The 7623-nt window shown below is 48.9% G+C and overlaps 1 pseudogene; it reads left to right on the forward strand.

Annotated features, from left to right (window-relative positions):
• Positions 1–6166: 6166 nt before the first annotated feature.
• On the forward strand, positions 6167–6263 carry LOC119620763 (U6 spliceosomal RNA; annotated as a pseudogene).
• Positions 6264–7623: the final 1360 nt, after the last annotated feature.

Here is a 7623-nt window from a genome sequence, read left to right on the forward strand (position 1 = left end):
GGCGGCTGGGACCGCTCCGTCTCCGCCTCCCCCTCCCGCCGGAGGCCACGCACGGTTTAACCCTCCTGCTGCCGCGCTGCAGGAGTCAAACCCGGCTATGTCCCAGGTGGAGGGCTGAAGAGGGTGGCGGGGTCCAGCGAACCTGGTTCCCTGGGTTCTGATGGCAGTCTCCTCACCTCCTTCACCCCAACTCCAGGGACACCCACGGTCGCCTCAATCAGTTTCTGAGATTCTGAGTCACTCAATGCTCTGCATTCCCAACTTTGTTCTTTTGTATTCTGTTTTGTAGAGATGGGGTCTCGCTGTGTTGCCCAGCCTGGTCTTGAACGCCTGGGCTCAAGCTATCCTTCCCGCTCAGCTTCCCGAAGTGCTGGGATTACAGTCACCACTGCCTGTCCCCCAACTTTGTTTTGTCCGCTGTGGAAGGTGCCCGAGGTCAAGGCTGGGGGCAAGGGGTGGAGGGAAGGACTGGGGAGGAAGGACTTTGCACCATCTTTGGATTATCCCCACAGCTTGATCCCCTATTTCACTCTGGCTCTGCTACCACGCATTAAGTGGGCTTTTCCAGCACTGGAATACCCAGACTCCGTACGGTGACTTACAAGAACCTGTATGACCTGGCTCCTAGGTGGCTCTCTGATTTCCTTTCCTAAAGATTTCTATTGCTGGTCGCGGTGGCTCACTCCTGTAATCCCAGCACTTTGAGAGGCCGAGGCGGGTGGATCACGAGGTCAGGAGATCAAGACCACGGTGAAACCCCGTCTCTACTAAATACAAAAAATTAGCCCGGCGTGGTGGTGGGTGCCTGTAATCACACCTACTAACAAGGCTGAGGCAGAATTACTTGAACCTGGGAGGTGGAGGTTGCAGTGAGCCGAGATCACGCCACTGCACTCCAGCCTGGGCGACAGAGCGAGACTCCACCTCAAAAAAAAAAAAAAAAACAAACAAACAAAAAAAACACCTTTCTATGCCTCAGTCACAGGGGACCTGGTGGATGTTCCTGGATGGAGACGAGCTTAACCTGCCTCAGGGCCTTTGCACTTGCTGTTCCCTCTGTCTGGAATACTTTTCCCTGGCTTTTCACAATGACTCACTGTTTTCATTCCAGTCTCACCTAGATCCAACACCTTCTGGGAGGCCTTGCCTAATGTGGCTATCAAAAGTAGCCTCTCCTGCCCCTTCTCCCACCACCTGGACACCATCCCTCTCTACCACACTACCTTGTTTTTCCTCTGGGCACTTCTAGGACACCACACTCTCCTCATTTCCCTCCAACTTCACTGGCTGTTCTTAGTTTTCCTCGGGTGACTTCTAAATGTTGGAGCCTCCTAGGGCTTAGTCCCTGGCCATTCTCTCTTTCCACATTCTCTGTCCAGTGATCTCATCCGGTCCCAGGGCTTAAATACTATGTAAATGTCAGTGAGTCCTAAATTTATATCCAGAGCGCCAGACTCATTTATCCAACAGCCTACTTGACATCTCCACTTGGATGTCTAATAGCCATGCAAAGCTAATGTGACTAAAATAGATGTCTTGAATTCCCTCACCCCCAATCCATTTTTCTCCCAGTGATCCCCATCTTGGGGCTTGACAACTACTAGTTGTTCAGGCTAAAAATCTAGGAAACATCCCTCCTTTCCCCTTTTTTTCACTGATTCTGTCCCTGTATGTAATTCACCAACAAGTCCTGTGGGCTCTGTGTCCAAAATATATCCCGAATTCATCTCCTTCTCTCTATCTTTATTGCTACAGTCCTGGTCTAAGCCCACATGTCTCATCCAGATTATCATAATAGCTTCCTCACTGGTCCCTGCTTCTGCCCTTGTCTTTACAAACTAGTTTTTGCAATATTGATAATATTTTAAAAATCAAAACCATGTCATGCTCTTCCGTGCTTAAAATATTCGAGTGGCTTTTCATTACACTTGGAATAAATCTGAACTCCTTGTAAGGAGAAGCCTGCTACCCTGTACCCACCTCATACACAGTGCTCCTGCTGGATCAGACTACTTGCTGTTCTGTAACATCAGAAGTCATTCTCTTAGCATCCCTGCACTTTTTTTTTTTTTTTTTTTTTTGAGACAGGGTGTCTCTCTGTTGCCCAGGCTGGAGTGCAATGGCATGATCTCAGTTTACTGCAACCTCCGCCTCCCAGGCTCAAGCAATTCTCCTGCCTCAGCTGCCCAAGTAGCTGGGATTACAGATGCTCCCCACTACTGCCCCGCTAATTTTTGTATTTTTACTAGAGATGGGGTTTCACCATGTTGGCCAGGCTGGTCTCGAACTCCTGACTTCAGGTGATCTTCCCACCTCGGCCTCCCAAAATGCTGGTATTACAGGCGTGAGTCGCCACACCCGGCTCAACTCATCACTTTCTGAAATGATCTAATATGTGTTTACTATTTACTGTCTGCTCCCTCCTGCCCCCCCATACATTAGAGAGCCAAGATCTTATTTGTCTTGTTGACTGCGTATCCCTACTCCTATTGCACTGCCTTGGCATATACTAGATGCTCAACATGTACCACTTAATGAACTTCTCCTAGGACCCCTGCCCACTCTGAACTCTTTTAGTTCTCTCCCCTGCTGTCCTCCTGCCTCTCCTCTCTAGCTGCCTGCCCCCCACTGATCTCTGTCCTATGTCAAATGCTTCAGGTTGAGCCTGTGCTCATGGCTCATGGCCACACCCCTTCAGATTCTCCCCCTACATTTGCTGCATTGTGAACCGTGGTTAGCTTGGAGCTCCTGCCTCCTGGAAAGAAGGAAGCCTGCTGTTCTGACCAACATCTGCAGCAGCTGCCCTCTTGCTCGCCTGTCCCTGACAGCCGTTCATTTGAGGTCAGAACAGCAGTGAGTGAGCCGTCCTCCTAGCGTCTCCCAGTGGTGGGGGAAAGACAACGCACACTGGATGTGAACCTGGCCAAGGGGCCATGTGAGTCAGGTGCGCAACTCCTGCCACATCCTGGGCTCCTTAAGCCCCAGAACATCCTGAGGATATGCTCCAGGTGAACTTGTGTCACTGGCATGGACCAAGCTTATCAAGTGAATATTCATGCTTAGTGTAAGTGCTTTTGACACTGAGGACCTTGGGTCATTAATTATTTCTATTATTCTTGATTCATTCATTCCATTTTTTTTTTTTTTTTGAGACAGGGTCTCACTCTGTCGCCCAGGCTGGAGTGTAGTGGCACAATCATGGCTCACAGAAGCCTCGACCTCCTAGACTCAAGCAATCCTCCCACCTCAGCCCCCAAGTATCTGGCACTACAGGTGTGTGCCACCATGCCAGGCTAATTTGTGTTTTTTTGTTTTTTGTGCGTTTTTTTTGTTTGCAGAGATGAGATTTTGCCACGTTGTCCAGGCTGGTCATACAAATATGGTCATTTAAATGCCAGTGACATGCCGGGTACTGTGCCACGGCTGGGGATACAGTGGAGAGCAAGAATGAAGTCATCTCTGTCTTGGTGGAGCTTACAGTCTGGTAGGGAGGCAGTGAAAGGGGCAGTGATAAATGTGACTTCAGATGAGTTTGAGGACCCGCCCACACTCCACAGTCTCTGTACATCCTTGTCCTGTTTCTGGCTCTGCTGGTATCTTCATCACTATCTCTGGGCTCATTTTTAATTAATTTATTTATTTTCAGAGATGGAGTTTCGCCATGTTGGCCGGGCTGGTCTCGAACTCCTGAGCTCAAGTAATCCTCCCACCCTGGCCTCCCAAAGTGCGGGAATTACAGGCGTGAGCCACTTTCACCTGGCTCATTTAGGGTGAATTTCTGTCTGTTTTCTGTCCTCAAATATCCAGTATTCTTCTTCTGAACTCTTCTCTCTCTCAGCTGATGATCTTGCTTGCTGCTTTTCTGAGAAAATAGAAACAAGCAGGAGAAAACTTCCCCATTCCCACCAGCACACCCCAGCCCCACTGCACCTACTGTGGGGGATCTCAAACACTGCCACCCACCCAAAGTCATCACTCCTGCAAATGTCCCTCCTTCTCCTGCAGCATCACTCTCCTCCTGTCTACTTGATCATTGCCGGCAGCACACAAACACGCTGTAATTCCTCCCAGCTTAAAACATCCTTCTCAACTGGCTGTCTGGCCCCAGCCTCTGCCCTTCTCTGCTTCCCTTTACAGGAAAGCTTTCCCAGAAGATGCTCTCTATTCACCGTCTCCTCTACTTCTCCAATTCCTTCTCTCTTGTATCAGCTTTAATCTAAACTTTTTAACTTTTGTAATTCACTATTTTTTCTTTTTGAGACAGGGTCTCACTGGGTTGCCCATGCTGGAGTGCAGTGGTGTGATCATAGTTCACTGCTGCCTGGAGCTGCTGGGCTCAAGCAAATCCTGCCTTAGCCTCCAGAGTAGCTGGGACTACAGGTGTGCACCACCAGCCCAGCTAATTTTTTAATTATTATTTGATAGAGGTGGGGGATCTCGCTATGTTGTCTAGGCTGGTCTCCAACTTCTGGCCTCAACTCAGCACCTTAGCCTCTCAAAGTGCTAGGATTACAGGCATGAGCCACTGCTCCCAGCCCGTTTTTGTTTTATTTTATTTTATTTTTGAGATGGAGTCTTGCCCTGTTGCCCAGGCTGGAGTGCAGTGGCATGATCTCGGCTCACTGCAACCTCCACCTCCCGGGTTCGAGCAATTCTTCTGCCTCAGCCTCCCAAGTAGCTGGGACTACAGGCGCGAGCCACCAGTCCCAGCTAATTTTGTATTTTTAGTAGAGACAGTGTTTCTCCATGTTGGTCAGGCTGGCCTGGAACTCCTGACTTCAGGCGATCCACCCATCTTGGCCTCCCAAAGTGTTGAGATTACAGGCTTGAGCCACTGTGCCCAGCCTATTTTATTTTATTTTGAGACAGAGTTTCACTCTTGTCGCCCAGACTGAGTGCAGTAGCGCTATCTCTGCTCACTGCAACCTCCTGGCTCCTGGATTCAAGTGATTCTCCTTCCTCAGTCTCCCAAGTACCTGAGACTATAGGTGTGCGCCACCACACCCAGCTAATTTTTGTATTTTTAGTAGAGACAGGGTTTCACTATGTTGGCCAGGTGGTTCTTCAACTCCTGACCTCAGGTGATCCACCCGCCTCGGCCTCCCAAAGTGCTGGGATTACAGGCGTGAGCCACCATGCCTGGCCTCGTTTTTAAAATATAGTTTTCAGCTGGGCGCAGTGGCTCACGCCTGTAATCCCAGCACTTTGGGAGGCCGAGGCGAGTGGATTATGAGGTCAAGAGTTCAAGACCAGCCTGGCCAATATGGTGAAACTCCGTCTCTACTAAAAATACAAAAATGAGCTGGGCATGGTGGTGAGTGCTTGTAATCCCACCTATTTGGGAGGCTGAGGCAGGAGAATCGCTTGAACCCAAGAAGCAGAGGTTGCACTGAGCCAAGATTGTGCCACTGCATTCCAACCTGGGTGACAGGAAGACTCCGTCTCAAAAAAAAAAAAAACTTAAAAAAAATTTTTTTTTAAATAAAAATTGGCCAGGTGCAGTGGCTCACGCCTGTAATCCCAGCACTTTGGGAGGGCGAGGCGGGTGGATCATGAGGTCAGGAGATTGAGACCATCCTGGCTAACACGGTGAAACCCCGTCTCTACTAAAAATACAAAAAATTAGCTGTGCGTGGTGGCAGGCGCCTGTAATCCCAGCTACTCGGGAGGTTCAGGCAGGAGAATCGCTTGAACCCAGGAAGCGGAGGTTGCAGTGAGCCGAGACTGCACCACTGCACTCCAGCCTGGGTGACAGAGCGAGACTCCGTGACACACACACACACACACACACAAATAAATAAATAAACAAATAAATAAATAAAAAGAAAAGAAAAGAAAAATGGACGGGCGCAGTGGCTCACGCCTGTAATCCCAGCACTTTAGGAGGCCGAGGCGAGTGGATCACCTGAGGTCAAGAGTCAAGACCAGCCTGGCTAATGTGGGGAAACCCCGTCTCTACTAAAAATACAAAAAAAAAAAAAATTAGCCGGGTGTGGTAGCGGGTGCCTGTAATCCCTCTGCTTGAGAGGCTGAGGCAGGATAATCGCTTGAACCAGGGAGGTAGAGGTTGCAGTGAGCTGAGATCGCAAGACTGCACTCCAGACTGGGCGAGAGCAAGACTCCATCTCAAAAAAACCAAAAAACTACTACTACTCACTTTGGCAACATATATACTAACATATATACTAACACTGGAATGATAGAGATTAGCACGGCCCCTCTACAAGGATGACACGCACATTCATGACGTGTTCCATTTTGTTGTAAATCAAAAAAATAAATAGAGCAGGCACAGTGGCTCACACCTGTAATCCCAGCACTTTGGGAGGCCAAAGTGGGAGGATCTCTTGACCTCAGGAGTTTAAGACCAGTCTGGGCAACATAGCAAGATGTCATCTCCATGAAAAATTTTAAAAATTAGGCCAGTGTGGTGGCTCACACCTGTAATCCCAACAATTTGGGAGGCCAAGGCGGGCAGATCACCTGAGGTCAGGAGTTCAAGACTAGCCTGGCCAACATGGTGAAAACCCATCTCTACTAAAAATACAAAAATTACCCAGGCATGGTGGTGGGTTCCTGTAATTCTAGCTACTTGGAAAGCTGAGGCAGAAAGATCGCTTGAACCCGGGAGGTAGAGGTTGCAGTGAGCTGAGACTGTGCCGTTGCAACTCCAGCCTGGGCGACAAGACTGAAACTCTGTTTTTTTGTTTTGTTTTTTGGTTTTTTAATGTAATCCCAGCTACTCAGGAGGCAGAGGTGGGAGAATCACTTGAGCTCAGGAGTTTGAGGCTGTAGTGAGCTATGATTGCACCACTGCCCTCCAGTCTGGGAGACAGAGCGAGACACTGTCTACAAAAATAAAAATTAGGCTGGGCATGGTGGCTCACGCCTGTAATCCTAACACTTAGGGAGACCAAGGTGGGCGGATCACGAGGTCAAGAGTTTGAAACCAACCTGACCAACATGGTGAAACCCCATCTCTACTAAAAATACAAAAATTAGCTGGGCATAGTGGCACGTGATTGCAATCCCAGTTATTCGGGAGGCTGAGGCAGGAGAATTGCTTGAACCCAGGAAGCAGAGGTTGCAGTGAGCTGAGATTGCGCCACTGCATTCCAGCCTGGGTGACAGCCAGACTCTGTCTTAAAAAAAAATTTTTTTTTAATTATAAAATAAAGAAAATAAAAATGGATGGGCGTGGTGACTCATGCCTGTAATCCCAGCACTTTAAGAGGCCGAGGCAGGTGGATCACGAGGTCAAGAGTTCAAGACCAGCCTGCCCAACATGGTGAAACTCCGTCTGTACTAAAAATACCAAAATTAGCTGGGTGTGGTGGTGTGCACCTGTAATCCCAGCTACTCAGGAGGCTGAGGCAGGAGAATTGCTTGAACCTGGAAGGCGAGGTTGCAGTGAGCCAAGATCGTGCCATTGCACTCCAGCCTAGGTGACAGAGCAAGATTCCATCTCAAAAATATATAAATAAATAAAGAGATTAGCCTGGGCAACATAGCATCTATAAAATAATGATTTCAAAAATTAGCTGGGCTGATTTCACACGCCCATAGTCCCAGCTACTCAGGAGGGGAGGCTGAGGCAGGAGGATCCCCATGAGCTTAGGAGTT

The sequence above is a fragment of the Chlorocebus sabaeus genome, chromosome 11, assembly GCF_047675955.1.
Source record: "Chlorocebus sabaeus isolate Y175 chromosome 11, mChlSab1.0.hap1, whole genome shotgun sequence".
Classification (NCBI taxonomy): Eukaryota; Metazoa; Chordata; class Mammalia; order Primates; family Cercopithecidae; genus Chlorocebus; species Chlorocebus sabaeus.